The sequence below is a fragment of the Mesocricetus auratus genome, unplaced genomic scaffold (assembly GCF_017639785.1).
Source record: "Mesocricetus auratus isolate SY011 unplaced genomic scaffold, BCM_Maur_2.0 Super-Scaffold_100031, whole genome shotgun sequence".
Taxonomy (NCBI): domain Eukaryota; kingdom Metazoa; phylum Chordata; class Mammalia; order Rodentia; family Cricetidae; genus Mesocricetus; species Mesocricetus auratus.
The window spans coordinates 15,777,697-15,802,736 of NW_024429212.1; the positions used below are offsets into that span (position 1 = coordinate 15,777,697).

The 25,040-nt window shown below is 47.6% G+C and overlaps 2 long non-coding RNA genes across 2 annotated transcripts in view; one reads left to right on the plus strand and one right to left on the minus strand.

The window, feature by feature from the left end:
• LOC121135189 overlaps positions 1–16,554 on the minus strand; it is a 39,965-nt gene extending 23,411 nt beyond the window's left edge. Inside the window, exons 1-2 of the long non-coding RNA XR_005872406.1 lie at positions 16,478–16,554; positions 15,841–15,918 (exon numbers count right to left, since the gene is read on the minus strand). This is a non-coding gene — a long non-coding RNA (uncharacterized LOC121135189). The remainder of the gene's footprint in view (positions 1–15,840; positions 15,919–16,477) is intronic.
• Positions 16,555–16,873: 319 nt separating this feature from the next.
• On the plus strand, positions 16,874–20,044 carry LOC121135187. The gene is made up of 4 exons (XR_005872403.1): positions 16,874–16,974; positions 18,379–18,457; positions 19,191–19,229; positions 19,879–20,044. It is a non-coding gene; the product is annotated as an uncharacterized LOC121135187 (long non-coding RNA).
• The last annotated feature ends 4,996 nt before the right edge of the window (positions 20,045–25,040 follow it).

Genomic DNA, 25,040 nt, shown 5'->3' on the forward strand with positions numbered 1-25,040 from the left:
CAAGTCGTCTCGAGTCTCTGCGCAAAGCCCAGTAAAGGACAACCCGTCCTAGGCGATCTGCTCGCAACCAACCCGCTTTGTAAGTCGCCTGTCTCCTCCAAGCTGTTGAGAAATGAGCTCGAAATCCAGATTGCTTCACCTCGCACCCAGAGGGCTGATGCTCCCGCTGCTCATTCTACCTGCCTTCTTCATGATTTACATGCCGCTTAAGCCATTGCCCTAACCTAAAACTCAAACACAGCACTTGATAGTGTTTGCAAAGGACGACTAGAAACTCTGCCTATACACAACGTTCTAAAGCTACACAAGCTGCTTTCTTGCTTTTCCTTCTGGAACAAAATGGAAATCCTCAGTAGGAGTCAGAAGTGGCCAGAGCTGTAACCTCCAAAAACTAACTTCCAATCCCCCAAATTCCCATTTAAAAAATAACTTTAAATACTGTTACAGTTTACCAGTAGCTTTAACTTGGAAGTTTAATTTATGCCACATTTTAAAAGTTCATTCCACTTCAGCTATCAATTGGGTTTATTTTCCTTCCCAACAGAGCTATTTCTTTAGAATTACTTTTTTAAATGAATTTCTTTCCAGCACACCACACTGCCTGCTCAATTCTGAAGGGATACTTAAAAAATAAAAAGTAACTATACACATATTACAACCATTAAGCAACACTGCACATTAACACTATCAAGCTACGTTTTCAAATACATGAATTATAACTTAGTCAAATATTTTCTTCTGAGGTGAAAGGGGACATGTAGGCATCTTAGTTTATCTGTGAGTAAGGACATTTCCATCGAAATAAACATGGACTGGCTCAGGTCCTGGAAATGAGTCTGAGGGGGACAGACAGCAATGGCAATGTACTTTCCACCCTGAACGTGGTGTGTGTGGTCTTAGAATTTTCAGCACTTGTCCTAGAGTTGCCGAGACTCCCATCTCTGCCTGTGGACCAGGTCTGTGGTGACGCAGCAAAAGGCACTGCAGATGCCTTTGGCCTAGGTTTTGGAAAGTGTGGTCCTTTCCTGGATGCCTAACAGTTCAGGGTTCTTGGCCTCCGCTCTGTAGGTGAGGTCTATCCTGGTGTAGGTGCCCATGTTTCATTTTCCAGTCCAGGCTTCTGAGTTGGTAGTGTGAAATGCTCCCAATCACAAAGGCAGCCCCATCTAGGCAAGCAAAGGAACAGACATCAAGACTTTCCTCTTACACACACACACACACACACACACACACACACACACACACAGTGACATTTTTACTTCCTTTCACTTTTTTTTTGCAAATAAGTAACAGAAATAAAAAAAAACCTGGGTATCAAACAAATACAGAGAAATCAGGAAGCTCAGTTCCTTCAAGGAATGCAAATTATATTTCACCTACAATACATGTTGTAATTTTCTCAGTTGCAAACAAACTCAAGGAAAACCTGTACTCCATCAAGCAGCCATGTGGGAACAGGTATGATTCCCCTTTCTCTTAGTAAGTGCAATACTAGAATAAACTTGGCCCAAAGTCAAGCAAATTATAATTTGTGTGTTGGTCTGAACTTTTAAATCTGTCTGTTTGCATGTAATCCAGCCTAAAATTAGGAGAAGATACAAGAATAAAATCCGGGCACAGTGGCTTACGTCACCCCTGTCTGGTGCTGGTCTTGGAGGTGATGCTTTTCTCCATCTTGTGGCTGTCCCTGAGCTTTACTGGGGTCTGGAGTCAAACATGTCCGGTCTAGGATGCTGACAGGGACTGACTACTCTCTCATCCCTGCTGCAATGAGGGGCCCATTTATGGAGAGCGAAGAATTCTGTGGAATGGAAAGGATGTGGGTCTGTGCTCCTCCTCCCCATCCTAAGGGGACAGCCTGTAATGGGGCCTAGCATGAAAGGACTCACAAACGAGGCCAGTGGCTCGGTCTGTGTTCTGAGCCTGGAGAGAATGCTACCCTGGGTTCTCAACTCTCATTTATAGGGAAGCAAGTCCACACAGCTGTTTTCTGAAGAACATGGAGATTGGGGCCTTGTTGTAATCCCGATGCCTTAGAACTAACACTTCTCTCCTGGCTCTTGAGACAAAAATGGAACTGTCACTCAGGAAAAGATCTCAGAATTGGCCAAAGTGGCCCCCCGAAGCTGACAGGGGCTGCACCAGAAAGAGGCCCCTGGCCCTGTCCTGTTAAGTTGGTTCTCAGGAGTACGGGGTGAGGGATGTGGTCAGCTCCCAGATGCATCTGTAGCCTGTGGCCTATACAGGTGGTGGGGGTTACCAAGAGCTTTCCTTTCCTGGGAGATCCCCCACAAGGCCCCAAACCCCGCCCCCCCCGTCTCCCTTTCCTGAAGCAGAAGAGGGATCTATATCACAGGAAGCTTTTATTTTAAAGTGCACGAGCAGCCTCCATTTTTTTCTGAGAGAACTGAAGAGAAAAGTCACAAGGGTAGCAGCCTTCCTGCTTTTGAAAGCCACCCATGAACTAACCCAGGATGTTGGGGGGTGGGGTGCTGCTGTGAAGGAATGGGGGGAGAAACGGGAGGGTGAGAAATAGACCCTTACAAGAGAGACGGAAAAAACAAATACTATTGTATTCCTACTTCCCTCCCCACAGCTCTCCCTCCCCTGGCTCCACAACAAGCCACCAGAGCCCCCTAGAAGCCCCTGCATTTCTGCCCTTAAACGGCTCCTTTTCCAAGAAGGAACAAGGTCTGTTTCCCTGATGTGGGGCCTCAGATGCTCCGTTATTGCAACTTAATTTTGTCGTTGCTTCTTTTCAAAGATTACTTGGAATGAATTGTTTCTTTTGTTTACTATCCAACAAACGACTTCTGCTAATCTTATATTTTATCTCCCTAACATATGGAAAAGCTGTTTATTCTAGCCAATCACAATAAAGTAAAGAAAACCCCATTTTATGGAAAGGTATATATCACTAGTCTGTTGATCATTAAAGATATGATTACCAGTGAAAACCCTCTGAAGGTGGCACATTTATGCTTCCAGGAACAGATGGGGACACGCATTTTCCTTGCAAATACTTTTGAAATTGCTCTACTGGTAGCAGTATAAAAATGATATACAGATGCCAGGGCCGGCATGGCTAGGACGAGTGCACCAGATTTACACAGTAAAGCCTTCACACGAAGGCTGTCAGTTTTGATTGATCTCTACTATACCTTAGGAACTTGTTGACTAGGTAGGGAAAGAGTGCAAATAATTCACTGCGGCAAGTCAGATAATTCACACAGCCAACCGGTCTGCTTCCCTTTCTGGCTGTGACATATGAGCGTTCCCTACAAAGATGTATCATTTTCTAGCCTGAGCAATATTCAACGTCAGGAAAGAAAAGGCATTAAAACCACACAAAAGGAGTCAGACGACCGCAGGACCACAAGTTGTTTTGGTAATGGGAGCCAGACCGTGCTCCAGGAGAACTCCTACCAGAGTTCAGGCCCAATTGTCATTATCATATTGATTAAAAAAAAAAAAGTTCATCATAGTGCAATTTTAGGTTTAATGCCAACAGATCTGGAAAGAGCAAAGAATTATCCCACAAAAGCACAACATTCTTACCACAGGGACATTTCCCTGTTCCAGTTCATTGATGGAGTTGATTAAGTTTAAATGAAGCAGACACTGGATAAAAGTAAGGGTATTGACCACTGGGCACCACGATCTGTGCTTGAAAGGATCTGATACATGCAGAAGAGCAAGGTTTGCTAAATGCTCTAATCTTCAATCAAATCTTACATCAATACAGACAAAGTTTGGTAATGAGAGTTCAATGAAGCATGCGGGAGAAAGAATTAATCCTCTTGGTCTAAACTGGTTTCAACTTTGAAGCTTGCTCCGAAGGAAAGACAGTTATCTAAATGCTAAATAAGAAACTTATTGTACTTTTCATGGCATGCTAATCTTTTGTCTATTTCATCTCTATTATGTGCATGCTCATAGATGGCAGTTGTCATGGTGATTATATCTAGCCACGCTCGGGGGATGGCGGTGAGAAGCCAGGCACTGAGGTGGAAAGGACCCCCACGCGATCCACAGCACAAAGGGGAGAGAGAGAGAGAGAGAGAGAGAGAGAGAGAGAGAGAGAGAGAGAGAGAGAGAGAGAGAGAGAGAGAGAGAGAGGTGGACACCAGATCCTTCCCAGGCTTTCCGTCTAGGCCTGAGGAGACTGTGGTCCAGAACGGCAGGCAGGTGCCACTAGTGTGACCAGAAGCATGTGGTAGAGAATGTATCAGGCATCTTTCCTCCCTCACTCTGGTCCCCTGTATGGGTTCCTAACTTGTGATTCAGAGCTCTCCCTCCTCCCTTCACAGACTCCCCTCCCTACAGCATGTCTGCCGCCTGGGAGGGAAGGGCAGCTGGCAATGAGACCAGACAAACAAGAGCCCTGCCACCGGTGTCCTGGTCGCTAGTGGCTTCTCGGGGGTGGTGGAGGACTAAGTCGTTTGCACCTGGCTGTGGGAGGGGGGCTGGAACACCTAGAGGAGTGGCCCACGCGACCCACAGTCCAGGCAGGCAGTGGGGGCTACGGGATCCCAGGGCCCCTGGTGGCCAAGGGTGACCCTGAGCCCTTTATGTGTTTTACAAAAGTTGCCAAATTAAGACAGGATTATAACTGCTCGAGTCATTGTCGGGGCTGAAAGGTTGGGAGCCTCAAATATGCCCCAGCAGTATTGATGAAAAGCTTAAAAAGTAATAAAAGGGAGAAAAGAGCCAGGGAAGTAACATGTATAACTCTTATTAAAGGGAAGCGCCACGGAGAGGTTGTGAACTTGGATCACTGTTTGAACTTTAATTTGTTCATTAACAGGATTTGCCCCTCGCTGCGAATGTTATTACTTCCCTTTGCCACTCAGCAACAACTCTGAGTATAATGAAAGAGTCTGGCAAAAAGTTAAACGCCTGGTAATTAATTCATTTAATTGAAAGGGGGCAGGGAGAGAGAGAGAGACAGAGGGGAGAGAGAGAGAGAGAGAGAGAGAGAGAGAGAGAGAGAGAGAGAGAGAGACAGAGACAGAGACAGAGAGAGAGAGAGAGAGGAAGAGAGAGAAAGAGAGGGAGAGAGAGAGAGGAAGAGAGAGAGAGAGAGAGAGAGGAAGAGAGAGAAAGAGAGGGAGAGAGAGAGGAAGAGAGAGAGAGAGAGGGGGGGGGGGAGGGAGAGAGAGGTCCCCCTCCAAAGCAGGAGGCAAAGGCTACAAGGAGGAGAAAACTGCAGCCCACGTAGAGGCCTTCTCCAAGGCCGGCCTGGCCACGGAAGAAACAGGGCTGACTGCTGATGAGGCCCCGTCAGCCGAATTTTAACGCCACACGGCCCCGAAGACCCTCTGCCCAGTGCTGTCTGTCTCTGCCCAAGGTCCTATCCAGGGACTATTATGGTCTGTTGTGGTGGCATGGACATCAGAAATCCATAATCAATACATCCTCATAAGATCTTCTTTCATTAAAAAGCAGGGAGTCTTTTGCTCTCCCCCACTTCCTCCCTTGGGTCAGGCCGCTGATAGCTTTATGTTTCTACGTGAGTGGGAGGGGACAGCCGAGGAGCCGGATGCGAGCTCCCTCTGCTCCTGTCTTCCTCTGCCAGGCACCACCATGCCTTCCTTCTTCCTTTCCCCATCCGGGCAGCTGACTTCACTATACTCAGAAGACGGATCTCAAGTCACCCCCTTCCCTTGCTCAGGGGTCTCAAGTCACCCCCTTCCCTTGCTCAGGGGTCTCAAGTCACCCCCTTCCCTTGCTCAGGGGTCTCAAGTCACCCCCTTCCCTTGCTCAGGGGTCTCAAATCACCCCCTTCCCTTGCTCAGGGGTCTCAAGTTGCCCCCTTGCCTTGCTCAGGAGTCTCAAGTCACCCCCTTCCCTTGCTCAGCAACAGCAGGGCTATGCTGGTTGGGTTTGCCTCTGACCTCAAAGCCTAGGTTTTCTTTGTCACTTACCTCCTTCCTGTACACGACAGAACTCCTTTTCACACACATCTCCCAAGGCACAATTCAGATGCCTTGGAACCTGAGGCCAAGCCATGAGCGTACTGCTGCCCTTGCAGGTAAATGAGAGGCCAGCAAAGGCCAGGGAATCATCCATAGGTCAGGCTATCCTTTCCTATTAACCGCAGTTAGGATTTCCTAATATCCTAAAAACTGAAGTCTGCATAATAAGCACAACTTTCTTTAGAAATATAATTATCTACCTTGTACTCTCTGACTACAAAACAAAACAGCAGGGAGAGAACAGGAGACGATAAAAACAAATTACATTAGAGTCCCCATTTCCCGAGTTTGTGTTTTTTAATCATTTCTTAACTTTTGAGAGAAAATGGGTTTTTTACTATCCAATTAAATTAACACCAAATAAATTTGTCAGAGTTGCCAGGTTGGGTCCTCCCCCATTTATCCCAATGTATCTTTTATAACAACACTGACCTTCAACTTCTGACTACTATAGTTGGTTTTTTCTTGTGTCTTCCTTGAAACTGAGGTACACACATCCTCAGTCTGAACACCAGATAGGGGGAAGGGCTTTTTAAACTGTTGTTTTAAAAGCTGAAAGTTACAGGGTTTATTTAGAATCTATAGCTTTATATCTTGTTATAGTGCCTAGATACTAAGAAAGCTCAATATTCCAGTTATAGAGCCATTCTAGTTTTATTCTGAAAAATTGGCATTACATATTAGGAGTCTACAAGCAGAGTGAAACAAGTGAACCCTACCATCCCCTACAGCACACTGCTAACCTCTAAACAGTAGCCATTTAAGGGGTGGTACCCCTGACACTGTCCTCTCTAGACCCTGATCTCACACATGGGGGATGACCCTGACACTGTCCTCTCTAGACCCTGATCATACACACGGGGGATGACCCTAATCACACATGGGGGATGACCCTGACACTGTCCTCTCTAGATCCTGATCTCACATGGGGGATGACCCTGACACTGTCCTCTCTAGACCCTGATCACACATGGGGATGACGCTGACACTGTCCTCTCTAGACCCTGATCACACATGGGGATGACGCTGACACTGTCCTCTCTAGACTCTAATCACATACACAGGGGATGACCCTGATCACACACATGGGGGATGACCCTGATCACACATGGCCATGACGCTGACACTGTCCTCTCTAGACCCTGATCACACATGGGCATAACGCTGACACTGTCCTCTCTAGACCCTGATCACACATGGGGATGACGCTGACACTGTCCTCTCTAGACCCTGATCACACATGGGGATGACACTGACACTGTCCTCTCTAGACCCTGATCTCACATGGGGATGACGCTGACACTGTCATCTTCTCTAGACCCTGATCTCACATGGGGATGACGCTGACATTGTCATCTTCTCTAGACCCTGATCTCACATGGGGATGACCCTGATCACACATGGGGATGACGCTGACACTGTCCTCTCTAGACCCTGATCACACACATGGGGTATGACCCTGACACTGTCCTCTCTAGACCCTGATCTCACATGGGGATGACCCTGACACTGTCCTCTCTAGACCCTGATCACACATGGGGATGACGCTGACACTGTCCTCTCTAGACTCTAATCACATACACAGGGGATGACCCTGATCACACACATGGGGGATGACCCTGATCACACATGGGGATGACGCTGACACTGTCCTCTCTAGACCCTGATCACACACATGGGGTATGACCCTGACACTGTCCTCTCTAGACCCTGATCTCACATGGGGGATGACCCTGACACTGTCCTCTCTAGACCCTGATCACACATGGGGATGACGCTGACACTGTCCTCTCTAGACTCTAATCACATACACAGGGGATGACCCTGATCACACACATGGGGGATGACCCTGATCACACATGGCCATGACGCTGACACTGTCCTCTCTAGACCCTAATCACACATGGGGATAACGCTGACACTGTCCTCTCTAGACCCTGATCACACATGGGGATGACGCTGACACTGTCATCTTCTCTAGACCCTGATCTCACATGGGGATGACGCTGACATTGTCATCTTCTCTAGACCCTGATCACACATGGGGATGACGCTGACACTGTCCTCTCTAGACCCTGATCACACACATGGGGATGACGCTGACACTGTCCTCTATAGACCCTGATCACACATGGGGATGACGCTGACACTGTCCTCTATAGACCCTGATCACACATGGGGATGACGCTGACACTGTCCTCTCTAGACCCTGATCACACACATGGGGATGACGCTGACACTGTCCTCTATAGACCCTGATCACACATGGGGATGACGCTGACACTGTCCTCTCTAGACCCTGATCACACACATGGGGATGACGCTGACACTGTCCTCTCTAGACCCTGATCACACACATGGGGATGACGCTGACACTGTCCTCTCTAGACCCTGATCTCACATGGGGATGACCCTGACACTGTCCTCTCTAGACCCTGATCACACATGGGGATGACGCTGACACTGTCCTCTCTAGACCCTGGCCACACACATGGGGGATGACCTCCTTCCTTTCTTTCTCAGATAGTCTTCTGAATGCTGAGATGAACTTTCCCAACCCTCGTTTACTTGAAAGCCCTGGTGGTTCTAATTGGCTATTCACAGTTCTGGATCTGTGAGTTGGCTTCAAGGCCTCTGGACCCCTGAGGCAGCCACTGATCGGTCTGGTTGATCTTCCCCTCCATTCCTCCAGGAGGAAATGCAGCTTTTTGTAAGAGCGGCTCTCCTTGTCCCTTGGAAGCACCACATACATTAGTTTACTATCCCCAAACACTGTCTCCTCTAACCCCTTCCATTTAATGGCATGGGCGCACCTACACCCATGAGGCTATAGGAACTGAAGCTCGGTGAGTCAAAGCACATGTCCACCGGAGGTCCCCGCACGGAGCTGGGATCCTCTAGGTGATGAATCCGCTTTAAGAGCAGGTACTTTCCACTCTGGCGTCTTCTCACACCTCTGCTGTACTGTGCTCGGTTGCCTCCTCGCTTCTGCCCTGTAAAGCTGAGCTCCACCTATCCCACAAACTCAGACACAGCCCCAGATCTGCCTTGATACCTTGGCCTATCACTCTCCCCGCTGGCTAACCGCTGAACTCTTCAATGTCTACAAGAAGTCGCTTGGCACCACCATTTTCTGCCTGTATTGTTGGTTTTCTTTTAGACAGGCTCCTCCAACCGCAGCATAAGCTTCCTGAGGAGGAGACTTTGATATTCTCGGGTTAGCTCCCCACCCTCCAAAGGTTATTACGGCTCTTCTGTCAATCATTCACTTTGTGTGCGACAATCTTCAAAAGTACACACTGTCGCCATTACCATTTTATAGACAAAGCAAGGCCCAGAGACGTCAAGAAATTCACCAAAGGGCTGGAGAGATGGCTCAGTGGTTAAGAGCACAGACGGCTCTTCCAGAGGACCCGGGTTCAATTCCCAACACCTGCATGGCAGATCGCCATCATTTACAACTCCAGTTCCAGGGGAGCCAGCACCCTCTTCTGGCCTCCATGGGCGGCAGGCACACGCGTGGTTCACAAACACACATAACAAGCAAAACACCCATGCACGCAAAACAAAATAACTATCAAAAAGAAAGTTAAAAGGGAAGACATCCTCTAAAGCCATTCAGCAAGCAAGTAGAAAACTTAACATTCGCTGGGTGTTGGTGGCGCACGCCTTGAATCCCAGCACTCGGGAGGCAGAGGCAGGAGGATCTCTGTGAGTTCGAGGGCAGCCTGGTCTACAAAGCGAGTACCAGGACAGCCTCCAAAGCTACACAGAAAAATCCTGTCTCGAAAAAAAAAGAAAGAAAAGAAAAAGAAAATTTAACATTCACAGACCATCCGAATGCTCCGTTTCTAAAGCTACTCCACTGTGCTGGCTCAAATGTATCACACAGTGTGAACTAATGAAAGGTTACAGATAGCTGACAGACTTTCAGAGAATGCCCCTCCAGCTGTGACCTATGGAAGTGGGTGCTGCTTTCATTCTGCAGTACCTTAGATCCTGACGCTCAGCAGAAAGGTGGGCGTAGGCTACAACATCCCATTCTCCCTGCTCCTCTAGGAGCCAAGCTCCACACTGGAGCCACAGGTCCTCCTCAGATCTGTACTGGTGATTCTATGGGATAGAGGGAGGTGACTCTTCCCATTGCAGAGGAAAATAAGAGAAGATGAAAGCGAAAGATAAACATATTATGGGGTGGCTGATCTTGCTTCACTTCGTTTTTCGGAACAAGGTCTCATGGAGTCCATGCTCGACTTTACCTTGGTATTTGGCTGTTGCAGAATACTTGCTTTAGACTGTGTGAAGGTATGTCACTGTGACTGGTTTAATAAACAGCTAAATGACTAATAGTTAGGCAGGAGACAGAGGCGGGCTTTAGAGAGAGAGAGAGAGAGAGAGAGAGAGAGAGAGAGAGAGAGAGAGAGAGAGAGAGAGAGAGAGAGAGAGAGGAGGAGTGTAGGTGCTCAGATAACACCAGGGAGGTGCCAGTGAGAGTCTGAAGAAGCTGGACATAGGTACAGAGCAGAGGTAGCTGACCCATGTGACAGAACACAGATTAATAGAAGCAGGTTAATTTGAGCTAAAAGAGCTAGTTGGGGACAAGCCTAAGCTAAAGGCCAAACTTTCATAATTATCTTTTTTTTTTTCAGTCTGGCAGTCCAAAGACAGTCCGACAAGAAAGATTGCTATGTGTAGCCAAGGCTGGCCTTGAACCCCTGATCCTCCATCCCGGATGCTGGGATTACAGGTGTGTGCTAATGTCTTGTTTGTCTGTGTGTGTGAGTGATCTGAAACTCTTGTCTCTGTAGCAGAAGCTGGCTGTGGAAAGAGTGCCGACAAACGTTCATAGGCCGTCACCGGGGGCACCGTGCGGCACTCAGGCCAGCTTCCTCTTTACATCAATGGGGCTTGAAAGGGTTGTTGAGGAAAATAACCTTCGACAATAAAAGAACAAGGTCTGGACGTCTGGGGCAGCTCTCCCTTCAGCATTCTGCTGCAGACTTAGACTTAAGGTGTTAGGGGAGCCATTTGGTTTCCTCACATGTAGCGGGTCTTTAGAAAAGTGTGCAAGAACAACAATGGAAAACACCCCCTCAATATGACAGTGTACTTGTGAATCTGAGAGAGGAAGTGTAATGCCTGTCTCGTATTAGTCACTTGTCTCTAGAGTCCTTGATTAGAAAGTAGTCTATTCTCCCCAGGTTCCTAAGGATGCTTTATCTGCGTTTGTACTTTGATCTAGACACCCGGGTAACTTGAGTCAGCAAGCCTCACCTTGACTTGCATAGCCTGGGTTTCAGCGCACGGCACTCTGCATGTCCGTAGCACTTAATGAAAGGGTTCTGTTCACGTCTGCTCGCAGGAAGAATAGGCAACGAGCATTAATGCTATATACGTTTTGTCTCTCAGGAAGATCAAAATACGCCTCTAGCATTATAACTGGGACATGATAAGCCCAGTTTCCACCGCTGAACCCGGACTTTCTCCCACCTGGTATTTTGCAATTCTTAGGACTCACTTATTCTGTTTTTAGGGATCTAGTTGCGAATTTTGTACACTTGAAGCCGGTAACTACTCTATGGGAAAGAGATGGCTTTCAAGCTGTGCCTATCAAGTTTATTTATTGCCTCGCCACTCGCCTTACCTAGGAAGCTATAGAAAGCACAAATTTAATGGTTAAAAAGCATCTAGCTGACTCTTTTTTAAAAATATTTATTATGTATACAGTGTTCTGCCTACATATACATATGCATGTATGTCTGCAGGCCAGCAGAGGACACGAGATCTCATTACAGACGGTTGTAAGCCACAACGTGGTTGCTGGGAATTGAACTCAGGACCCCTGGAAGAGCAGCCAGTGCTCTTAACCTTTGAGCCATCTCTCCAGCCCTCTAGCTGACTCTTAAATGTAGAAAAAAGGGAGACACAACTCTCAGGGCGTCTGAAAAGGAAGGCTAAGATCTCACGTCTCCCAGATGGGGTGGGAGGGGCCAGTCCTTCCTCTTTAAGGCTAATAAGGGCTGTTCGTTTTTCCTAGGGCGTCACAGGAAGGAAACCTAGAACTGCCTCTGTTTACCTCACGCACTGACCTATCAGACACACAGCCCTGCTACACGGACTCTGAGGCTCCATCCCCAAGCCAAAGTTCACTACAGCAGACACGGATAAAAGTTCCGAATCCCACACGTAGCTGAAATATGGACATTACTTTGGTCTAATTCAAGTCTGATGGATCTTCAGCCCCATGTGATGCTGGGCACTTACTTACTTCTTGCCCTTCTTTCTCTGTTGGCAGGTGTAAGAGTGCCAGCATTTGCAACGCTGTGCGTAAGCAGAAAAGTTCCTTCATCTTTGCCCAGTGCCTGCCACCTTCCCCGATCACTGTGTGTGACGGTTTGAGTGAGAACGGCCCCCATAGACTCATGTGTCTGAATGCTTGGTCCTCAGTTAGTGGAACTGTTTGGGAAGGATTAGGAGGTGTGGCCTTGTTGGAGGAGGTGTGACACTGGGGGTGGGCTTTGAGGTTTCAAAACTCCATACAATGCCCTCTCTCTCTCTCTCTCTCTCTCTCTCTCTCTCTCTCTCTCTCTCTCTCTCTGCTTGAAACTTGCTGATCAGGTGTAAGCTCTCAGCCACTGCTCCAGCGCCATGCCCACTTGCTTGCCTGCCCTGCCGTGCTCCTCACCAGGATGCTGGTGGACTAATCTGAAACTGTAAAAGAAGCCCTGTGTCTAATGCCTCCTTTATTAAGCTGCCTTGGTCACGACATCTCATCACAGCAAAAGGACAGTAACTAAGACACTGGTATGGGTACTAATCACTTATCAGCTCATAGCCCTCTCAATAATACTAAAAGTATTGGACTTCAAGTCTTGTAACAATTCTTGCTGAGCTAATTATATTTTTCTTCTAATTATATATATATATGTATATATATATATATATATATATATATATATATATTGCTTTTCTTGATTTCCCAGTCTCAGTTGGAGTTGAACATGATTTACGCAACTTCTAATTTTTTTTCTGGGGTTTGGGAAAGTGGCTCTAAGCCCTTCCTTCAACTGCACTAGACGACTTCAACGCCCTCACCACCGGTTCTCTTTCTCTTTGTTACCCTCTATGCCTTCTACCACCCTCTGGTCTTGAGTATCCTAAGGGCTTAAATTCAGTAGGTTAGGAGTTTCATGCTTCCATGGTTTTTGCAGTAGGTATGGTGTTGCTATTCACAACAATGTACAGTTATTACTACATTAAGTACTTTGTGTTTTATATTCATAACAAACTTAAAAATTAACAAATGGTTTAGCTCACAGTTTGGACCCATTTGTAGCCTAAGGATGGCTAAGGAATTTTCTCCTCTTGTCCTTTTATAGTTCAAGAAATATAGAATACCAATTTAGTGTAACCCTATTTTAGACATGAGATCATTTTTTTAAAAGAAAAAAGCTCAACCACATATTATGAATAGTATTAAAAAACCATGCCAGAACTATGAACTCTCATAAGAATCCAAAATCAACCAACCAAAGTATTTTTCATTTATTTTCTTTTTTTTTAAAGATAGTCTCTCACTGTGTATTCAGGAACTCACTATGTAGACCAGGCTAGCCTCAAACTCACACAGATCCCACTACCTCCAAAGTGCTAGGGTTAAAGCACTTTATATCTGTCCCCAACCAAAATCTTCATCCTATGACTTTCTGAGGGGATCTGTTTCCACAATATATACCAATGCACTGCTACACACACACACACACACACACACACACACACACACACACACACACACACACACCTCTTAAATGAATAATTCATTGACAGTTAAAGACAATTTATAATTCCAAATGAGTACTTCTTTTCAAACTGTCCCTTGGTAACTACTCTTATTCCAATGATGAAGCCATTCTTCACACTATATTGGTAAACTAACTGTAGAGCTAATTTAAAAACCACCCAAGAAAGCAATCCAATTGTCTTTCAGTTTGTTTTGGACTCAAATGATGCTACTCTGGTTTGGTCATATACTTTCAGGCACTAAAGGAAGATATAACTTTTCAAAGTCTTTTAAAACAAGATGTGTTTACGGGTGCCAAAAACAATGCCCAATGAAGAGCTGCAAAAGATATCTGAGAGACATTCAAATCGTTTTAACACGACAGGCTTCCAAGGTGGCTAGTTGAATAACAGCACATCAAACTATGTGTGTAGGTGCTGGTATAGTTGTTAAAACACAGACAGTTAACAGTCATATCTTAGCCACAGATTTTCAGCACTATAGCACAGTATTAGGAATAAAGTTACTACTAACTTCTTTCATTATTGAACTTAACAAGATTTTACACTAAGTGCGTCATTCAGATTTCACCCAAAATGTGTTGATACTCAAGGATGAAGTTACTGTTTAGAATGATCTCAAGTATTATCCAAGAAAATTATAACTATAAATCATGGGAGCAAATATTCTGAGCATATTTCCTATTTCTGCTAAACCAATTAACTTTAACCAGGTGTGTACATGACTACTTGGGGTGTGTTTTGTTTGACTGGCTTAATTGTATGCAATTCTTATTTGGAGTTGGAGTTAAAAAAAAAAAAAAAAAACGCCAGGCGGTGGTGGCGCACGCCTTTAATCCCAGCACTCGGGAGGCAGAGGCAGGCGGATCTCTGTGAGTTCGAGGCCAGGCTGGACCGACAGCCTCCAAAACAATACAGAGAAACCCTGTCTCGTAAAAAAAAAAAAAAAAAAAAAAAACCAAAGACAGGGGCTGGAGAGGTGGCTCAGAAGAGCACTGATTGATTGCTCTTCCAGAGGACCCAGGTTCAATTCCCAGCACCCCATGGCAACTCATAACTGTCTGTGACTCCAAGATCTGACACCCTCACACAGACATGCATTCAGACAAAACACCAATACAAAACAAACAAAACCCCCAAATTTTACTAAAAATTTAGGGTTTTCACTTATATATAAGCTAAGCCAGTCCAGCATACCATATAAGGAACAATTTAAGAAAACTGCACTCTAAAATAGCTTAAGGAATGTCATAAGCCCTTAAGTCATGTAAGTCGGTTAACTTTGTTTACGAAGTTCTTGAGGAAGCAAAACTCATGGTTACTGTGAAGAGGACACAAATTAGGGAATATTTTCTGATTCCTAATACGTCTTATTCCCTTAGTAAGCATACATTTTCCATTGGTATAAAGAAAAGATCAAGGTTTCTAGCTCTTTCATAACAATAATCCTTGTTTTTTTTGTAACAGGAAATAATGTTACATTTTAACAATTTATTAAATGTCTATAGCGATCCTGCTCATTGGCAAAGTTGAGTAGAGTACCTGTGATGATAAATAATGACACTTAATAGCACAGATGGGGAGAAAATGTATCGTGGTCATGTACATGGAGGTCACTGTGAAACTGACACCCACCATTGGCATTCCCCAGGAATTGGTCCGTGGAAACACAACCCTGACAACCACAGGTCACGTCTAAAGCATTTAAATTTGAGTTTGACTTTTCCAATCACTCCAGTTTTAGAAAACATTTGGTCTCCTAGAACTCTCATTAACTTCCTGTGGATTATTTAAGAGGCCACATAACACCTGCCTGTACCTTACTTCCTAAGGACAAGAAAGCCTCCTTCCTATGGGGCTGTCTGAGGACACTGATATAAACACCCACGAAATGGTAAACGTTCCTGCTTCGTTCAACATTCTGGAAGACGTCGACCAAGCACAAAAATAGTTTTAGTGTGTGAATGGCAATGCCTCCTGCTGATAGCCTCAGGTGTTTCCTTACCATAAGAATGGGTTTACGTATTACCGGACGCACAGATAAAATCACATCTCAAAGTACCTTGGTATGATGATGGCTGTCAAAGTCACCACAGACACATCTCTGTCCTGGAGTGACATGGTATTAGCTTGACAGTATCTGAAACAACAGAACAAACCCGAGCACTCCTGGTGGTTGGGCCGGTTTGGGGCACAGGGGTAGGACTGGGGGACACCTACAGGAGCCTAAGGGGCTCGTGCCTTCTTGCAGAGCCTCTCCTGGGTGGGGGCTGGGGACCGTCGAGAGGTCGCGACAGGAGGAGGACATCGTGATTTCCCCCGGTTGCAACCCCATCCAGCAGGCAGGTCGGCCCTTGGGTCTGCCTGCTCCACCGTCACCACCTATTGGCACACACGTGAGCTGGGGTGGCTCAGGGGGCGACCCTGCGGCGGGCGGGGGCTAGAGCCTCACGCCCGGGGGTGACCAGGGTCAAGCGTCCGAGGCGCAGGAGCCCTAGATCCGGCCGGGCCGACCCGGGTGGCTCCGGAGGCGCCTGAGGGCCCCGCGTGCCCGAGGCAGCGCTCGCCCCACGCGCTTCTCCCGCCCGCGAGCCGGCGTCCCCGACGCCCTGCTCCCCCCGAACGCACGTGGGGCTGAGGGCAGGCGAGCCCCGCGCGCGATCACCCGCCCCAAGCAGGGCCCCGGGGGCCACGCTCACCTCCGACGCCCACCGCCGCCGCCGCCGCCGCCGCCGCCTGCCGCGGAAGACAGCGACCGGGGACCCCGCGCCCCGCCGGCCGGCTGTGCGGGGACCTCGCCGGGCAGCCGAGCTCAGCCTGAGCCGCCTCCTCGGAAGGGAGGCCTCTACTGTCCGGCCGCGGAGCTGCAGCGGGCGCGGCCCCGCCCCTCCAGTCGACCACGCCCCGAGACCACACCCCCTCGCCATCCAGGCTCCGCCCACCAGCCTCCTCCACTCGGGTCCCCTCTCCCTCCCTGCTTCTCAGCCCGCCTCCGGGTGTGATCCGACCCTCTTCCGGAGATGAACGCGAAGCGACGTGGAAGCCCTTCCACCAAAATGAGCTGTGATATCCTTTTGATGGCTATAATTTATTCCAAATCGTCCCTGGACTGAAACGATCAATTAGCAGCCCGAAACGCACTGTGAAGTAAATTGTCACACTCTCTATTACAGGATGGTTATCATATATTTATAAGGTGTGTTTTCTGCAATCAGAACCAACAAGGTGTTGAGCGATCAGTCATAAACGCACTTCTTCAAAAAAAAAAAAAGAGAGAAAGAGAGAGAGGGAGACAGGGGGAGAGAAGCTTCGGCTGGCTTTGTGTGGCAGGGAGAAAAATCCTTATGACAGTTATCCCTCCCTCGCCTCGTGATGTCTCTCTTGGCAGCTGGAAAGAGCATCGAAGGCTCTGCACCAACTTCTCCCAGGCACACACCACCCAGGGGTCAGTGGGAGGCCGTGAACTGGGAGAATGGTCGTCCCCAGAGGAGAGAAGTTTCCCTGCTGTGTACACACACACCAAGCATAAGGATTATCCTTCGCGTCCCCTCCCATCACCTAGACCCTTCCAAGTGTCTCCCAGAACCTTTGCTCTCCAACCACACGGGTCCCTTCTTCCTCAGGCCTCAAGGTCCTGTGGGGGTGCTGTCAGGGCACTATGGAAAACATTGGAATCTACCAGAACTCCTTCATTGCCACTCACAAACGACCACGGCAAACAGTTTTACGAAAATCGTAAGAAAGACTGGTTCAGTCTAGCAGGCTGTTTACACTGAGCCAAAACCATGTTCGCTATTTCCCGAACCGTCATCAGAAATGTGCACCCACAAACTCTGAACCTCCCTCAACAAACTTCTCAGCAGTCATCCAGGAACCAACTATAATCACTTTTGGAAGGGTTCTAGTTTGCATACAACTAATCTTTTTGCATGAGAAACAATACTGGGATCTGCTTACATTTCTTATAAATCTCTGGGTCTCATTTTTTCAATGTACCAATGAATGGCTGTGAAGAGAATTAAGCACCTAGAAGTCTGACTCTGTGTTAACAATGTGGTATTTGTGCAGAGTAAGCAGTCAACAGGAAGAGGCAGAAGGCAGGGCTGCGTTTTTAGGTATCTGTGACCTCTCACGGCAGGGCTAGCCAGCTGATGAAGAGTAGGTAGAAATGAAACCCGGCTGGGCATCTGCATTGCAGGGGTAGCTGGCACTATAAGGGCACCCTCAGCGTAAAAGGTGCTTATATATCCCTCTCTCAGGAAATGGTGTGACTAGGGACTCTTGATTCGTTTGAAGGTTGGCACAGCAAAAAGCTAGACCCATTGCCTCTGTATTGTTTTGGAGGCTGTCCTGGAACTCGCTCTGTAGACCAGGCTGGCCTCGAACTCACAGAGATCCGCCTGCCTCTGCCTCCCGAGTGCTGGGATTAAAGGCGTGCGCCACCACCGCCCGGCTCACTCTGTGCCGTTCATTGTTACCAATTTCATATGCATGTTATTAATGTTTATTGAGCACTTAGTCCCTGCCAGACACTGGGCTGTAAATGATTTCGTTTGATCCTATCGCCAGTCTTATCAGAGAAGACTCCTTGTTTTGACAGGGACAAAGCAGAGGCCCGTTATGAGTGATGACGTCAAACCCAGGGAAGACTGTCAGTTAGCTCTACTTGAGAAAAGGAGGTAGGAAAGACCTCCTGTGGGTCACCGTCTTGGGGGGTTCAGCCTGGGACAGCTCAGAGGAGGAGAGTAAGCAGCCCAACTCACCATGGTCAGGAAGAGATGACAGGGGACTTCTCAAAGGTGGACTTGCTGACAGGTCCCCCATCCTAACACCCTGCCCCCACCACCCTCGGGAGCCTGTCACCTGTCACCTTGACGGCAGGACCAAGCCTTGAGATAATGCTTTTGGAGTATACAAACCCTGACAGTCTTGAATGCCCATGCTCTTCACCCCAACAGGAGACCAGAACTTTAAAGTGATGATGGCTATTGGTTGTTCTTTTCGCCTGAGTTAGTGGCCGCCAACTCACACGACTCACCCTTTCCTCTCCTGACTCACCCTCTCCTGACTCACCCTTTCCAGTGCTGAGATTATAGATATGTATAAATTTTTTGATTTAGTAATTTTTTACCAAAAATTAGTGGACTGATGATAAAAATGAGAAAAGTGGATTCTGGATGAAGTTTAGAGGAAGAAATCTGGACAGGGTAGCTCATACTTAACCCCAGCACTTTGGGAGGCTGGGGCAGGAGGAGTGTCGTGAGGTGGTACCCAGTCTGGACAGTATAGTGAATTCCAGGTCGCGCTGGTGAAGGAATAAACAACTAAACAAGAAAACGCCACAGTGGAAATCCCCAGATCTGGGAATATCATCTCTTCTTCCTCCCCAAATCCTAAGGATCTCTTTTTCAGGGTTATCACCTGATGTTCACCCACACTGCTTTAGCCAAGGTCAGTAGTGGGGAGAGGGTGTAATGACAGGGGAGGGGGAGTAATGGTGGGGGAAATAATGGTGGGGAGGGGGAGGAGTGGGAAGGAGAGGGGAGGAGGGGGGAGGAGGGAGAGAAGGAAAGAGAGGGGAGGAGAGGAGAGAGGGAAGAGGGAGAGGAGGGGGAAGGAGAGGGGAGGAGAGGGGAGGAGAGGGAGAAGAGGGGAGGAGTGGGGAGAAGAGGAAGAGGAGAGGGGAGGAGAGGAGAGGAGAGAGGAGGGCCTACAGAACTCACAGAACAGCATTCTCGGGAGAAGCCTTAAGTGGAAGGCAGAGTGGGCCAGAGGCCCTCGTCCCTGACACCCAGCTCGGAGACTGAGACGTGGCTTCCTAATGAACTTTAAATTACCAACATCGCTAAACTCTCCCCTAATAGACTTGTAAAGATCTGCCTGCTACCTTCCCCCTTCATGCGGAATTTGTAATCAAGAGCCCAATTTTGTCATTTGGAAATACTAATTATCTAATCACGGCATGCCGCATAACGTACTTGTCTGCCCAATTAGCTAGGACAATTATTAAAATTCAGAGGCCTAATTATGTCTCAATTTAGTGCTGGCAAACTTGCATACAGAGCAGTAATTAAAATCCTCTCTTTCCCTCTGCCTTTAGGGCACAAGATGATTAGGCCCTGTCAGGGGGCGGACTGAACCAAACCAGCCAAGCGTATTGTACGGCGTGACCCTGCATTGTTAAGTGTGTCAACATATTAACCTGAATTCCCTTCAGCCCCCACATAATCACATTTGGTGCAAGAATAAAGGAGCTAAAACATGAAGCATTTTATTAAAAAAACATAAATTCTTTTTAATTAATGCTATGAGGGTTCTGATGAATTCCATGCTTCCAAGTGCTGGAAGACATAAGACTGGCTCATCTAATTACTGGCAAATTTGCTCTTGTTAAAACTCCTTTTTAAAAAAGAAAGGAAGGAAGGAAGGAAGGAAAAGAGAAGTCTAATTTAATGAAAATGATTTTGGGGGTAGAATATATGGGGGGAGACTAGCTAGTCCGTCTTCAGTAACACAGTTGCAAACTAGCTTTGATGAGAGAGCACATTGTTGTTGACTTCCAAATGGTCCAACCCAAGACTGCAGGCATCGAGGGGCTATACTTTAATGGTTGGGAGACATTAATAAGAGTGGAAAATTAAAAATCATAATATTGAAACAAATTCAAAATATTTATCTTCGGAGCTCCTAAAGTTTGATGTCTGAGAGCGAACCAGTGCACGGAGGACTTCACACCGAAAGAGTCTACGGTGCTTTGGAAGACCTCTGGTGGGCTGAATCCGGAACAGCTCGTCCCCTCTGCTGCGTTCGTATGCTCTCCTGTGTGAACTAAAAGTACAAAGCCCACTGAGGCTTCTGGGCTGTCTTTTGAATTCTAGGTTTCATTCATGGTGTTGGCTTTTTTTTTTTTGCTCGCATATATATATATATATATATATATATATATATATATACCGAATAAAGGACAAATCAAGTCCCTCAGTAGTTAATTTATAACAAGATTTTTTTTCTTCAGTTGCTTCCAAACATCTCATCACCAGATAGCTTCTAGAGAGTAAGACAGAGAGACAAGACAGGAAGGCAGACAGACAGACAGACAGACACAGACACAGATAGACACAGACACAGACACACACACACAGGCACACACACACACACACACACAGACAGACACAGACAGACAGACAGACACACACACACATACACCCTGTGATGGATGGACTGAGAGATGTCCTCATAGCCTCAGACATTTGGACACTTGGTCCAGAGTTGGTGGCAGCATTTGGGAAAGTTTAGATGGTGCAGCCTTGATGGAGGAAGCGGGCTTTGAGGCTACACGCCTCATGCCACCCCCCTTCACTCTCTCAGCATCATGCTGCCGGCTGAGACAGGAGCTCTCTCGGCTCCCTGCTCCCGCCAGCCACCATGCCTGCTCCTCGCCACCATTCGCTCTCCCTTGACATCCGGACTCCCGCCCCTCTAGAACCGCAAGCCCCATTAAAACCCTTCTTTCTGCAAGCTGCTTTTGATCATGGTGTTTTATCACAGAGACTGAGTTGTAGCTGACACACACCCTTACCTAGTCAGAGTTCTCCTAACTCGATCTCAATTTGCATCTCATGGCAACCTTGCAACATGGTAGGCGAGGCAGGCCTGCCTCCATTTGATCACGTAAGGCAGTTAAGAAACTTGTCCGGGTCCCGTCACTCTGTGCCCTGCTTCCTAACCTTGGGCAAAGCAAGACTGGCCTAGTCGCCACGCCAGCCACTGTTGTAGTTTTAAAAAGTGGCATGAAAAAGAGAAACAATGATGCAATGGAGCTTGGGTGGAGAGGTTTCATTTATTTACTTAGTTATTTGTTTAGTTAGTTAGTTATTTGGGGGGAGAGCAAGGGAGAAGGGAGGCTGGCCTCTGGGGACAGGAGTGGCAGAAGAGGAGAGAGAGAGGGCTGGGGAGAAAGAGAGACAAAAAGACAGGCAGAGAAACAGAGTGAGAGAAAGAGAAATGGGAGGCGGGCAGGGCTCTTTTAAGAGGGGACATAGTGAATGTGCTCAGGTGGTGCTCTCAGTGGCTGCAGCTGAGGGCGTGTCCCGTCAGGACCCCGAAGACAGGCCAGTACTGAATACTAATACCCACTGCTTCAGACGAAGGGTTATAGATTAAGATACTAGGCAGGGATGTTTAGCTTGGTTAAATATCTCATATTGAGACCAAGGTTTGCATGGTGCTATATTATCCAGTAAGACAGAGCCCTATGCAGAATGCTAGGGGGACCTCTATCCTCAGTCAATACCCTTTGCAACATGCTTAGTCAGGTTGGCTAAACTGGTTCATTTTCTCCCTTTTCCCTTTTGAAAGTATTGTCTGAGGCCGGGCAGTGGTGGCGCATGCCGTTAATCCCAGCACTTAGGGGGCAGAGGCAGGCGGATCTCTGTGAGTTTGAGACCAGCTTGGTCTACAAGAGCTAGTTCCAGGACAGCCTCCAAAGTCACAGAGAAACCCTGTCTCTAAAAACCAAAAAAAAAAAAAAGTATTGTCTGTTCATGTGGTATATGCATGTGTGTGCATACGTGTGTGTGTGTGTGTGTGTGCGCCACATGTCAGGTGTCTTCTTCTATTACTCTCCCTATTTTTTGAAACAAGGTTTCATATTGTACCTGGCATTTATGGGTTCATCAAGAACAGCTTGGGACTAAAGAGATGGCTCAGTAGTTAAGAGTGCAGACTGCTCTTTCGGTGAACCCAAGTTCAGTTGCCAGCACCCAAAGGACAGCTCACAACCATAGGAAACTCTAGCGGACTAACCACCATTTTCTGGGTTCCTTGGCTACTACACAAACAACGGTATAGTCACATACATGCAGGCAAAACACTCACACACACACACAAACTTAAATCAGTCTTTATCAAGGCAGGCAGACAGAAAGAGAAGCTGCCTGGTGAGTTCCTGTGATCGCCCTGTATTGGCCACTCCAGTGCTAGGATTTCAGGCGGGCACCCTCACACCTGGCTTTTCACGCGGGTGACTGGGAACCAGGGTTTATGCTTGCATGGCAAGCACTCCATTTACCCGCTAAGCATCCTCTCAGTTTTTATATTCTGAAGTCACCCACAGTTTCTTCAGAATCAGCAGAGGAAGGTTCCTTCCCCTGGTCTGTTTGGGGACAGTCCGGGCGGGCCCACTTGCCTTCTAACAAAGATAAGCCATTGTGGAAGCTGCTTGTCTAGAGCCAGGCCAGGCTCTTAGGTGCTTGGGCTGTCAAGCCAGAGGCTTTGGGCTGGCCCCAGACCTCCCAAGGAGTGTGCCCTGTGTCTTGAAAATGCGCCTTGCTCTGAACCTCCTCGGATAGCAGACTGAAGTGCAAATCTGTGTTCTGACTTGTCCCTGTGCCTGTCGGCGTGTTTTCCTCTTGTCAGCAGCAATTGACTGGTCAGGCTCACCCCTGTACAGCAATTGTAACAGCTCATTGACAGACCAGTGACCCAGCTGGACCTGATAATGGAAAACTATTGATTTTCGTGTGTTCCACGGATCTCAGATGAACGGCCGATGTAATGTCATCAATTGTCTCATACTCTTGATAACCCAGGGGGAGAAGTTTCAGGGTTGCCTGGATTTTCTGACAATGCTGCTTTAGAATCACACAGCAATGGGGAAGCAGCGGCCCCGTTTCCTGGGTGGATTCCTCGGATGGTCCCCCGTTAGCCCATCAGAGCATCATCCCCAAGGTAGATCTACCTATCAAGAGTATTCACCCCAAGGCTTATAAATATATTGTCAAGGCGGGGGCCGGGGGGGGGGGGAGGGTGGTAAGCAGTTAAGTAGTTGAACTTACACATCACTTAGTAGACACCCGTGGAGAGAATGAGGCGGGGGACGGTGTTTAAAACAGGTGTTGGGTTTTGGCAATGTCGTGAGTAGAACCCAGGACCTCCCCCACTTACTGGTGAATCTTACTGATGAGCCTCACCACTGTCTCCGGCTGTTTGTTTCAAACAGGGGGAAAGCTGAGAGAACCCCAAACCATACAGTGTCTCCAATGGTCCCGATGTATGAAATCGTCACAGAAGCATTACTTCTGCTTGCCTTTGTTAATTTGCTCGAGGTAGTAAGGACATCTTGAAAACTGTGCAGCCGGGCATTTACAATGCCTCATACGGGAGATGGGAAACAGTCACTCGGATTTGGTTTTCGAAACGCCCCTCTTTCATCGCTTAAAAAAAAAAAAACCATCAAACGGTGAAGAGGTTGGAGGCCTGCCTCCGCCACTAAGAGCACCCGTTGTTCTTGCAAAGGGCCCATGTTTGGTTCCCAGCGTGGAGGCTCACAACCATCTGTAACTCCCCTTCCAGGGAATCCCACACCTTCCTCTGACCCCTCAGCCACCAGGCATGCACAGACATACATGCGAGCAAAACACTCATGCACGTAAAATAAATCCATCTTTTAAAAAACAGGAATAAAAAGTATCAAACATTGTTTTGTGCATTTAAAAGAGTCATTTCTTTTTAAGCTAAATTAGCAATTTTTCCTAGTAGGAAAAAAAGCGGTGAAAGCCCCACCTGGTATGCTGAGTTCTGATGGATAAGACGTCCATTAACGGCCTCTGTCAAGAGGAACGTCCTTTGAAAAGAAGAAGAGAGGGAAAGCTATCGAACCTCCGTGTTGACCCAATGCACTGAGTTCACAGTCTACTTGTCGGGAGAGCATAATCATCTCCCGGTCCTGATCAAATTGAGACGCGGTTAGGAAAACGGTTCTAGGGGAGCCTGACGAGCAGATCAGAGAGTTGTGGAGATAACAGGCTCACCTCCCTGGCTGGGAGCTCAAACGCCACTGGGGAGAGAAGCCGCAGCAGGGAGCCAGAGAGCGCAGACCTCAGGGTGATGAGCCGGTGCCTGGCGGGGTCTCATTCACTGGACTTTGCTGTCTTCACACCCTCTCGGCGTGGTCTCTCTATGGCCCGTGATTAGCTTCACCCCTAAAACACTACACCTGGCCTTCCAGTGATGCCAAAGCCAACATGGCTCATTGTCTGTCACTTTGTGAAGACATACGTGGAGGAGGCCCGAAAAGAAATGAAGGCAGGCAAAACACATTCAATGCCACTTGTACCGCTAGAAACCATACAGTATTTGGTAAATTATCCCCTGCTGAGATGGAGGATATGGGTCAGAGGTCGGAGCTAGGTGGTCCGGGCTCTGGGGCTCTTTGGGGGCAGAACAAAGCGAAGGCAGTAGGACCAACAGCAGGGCAGACTT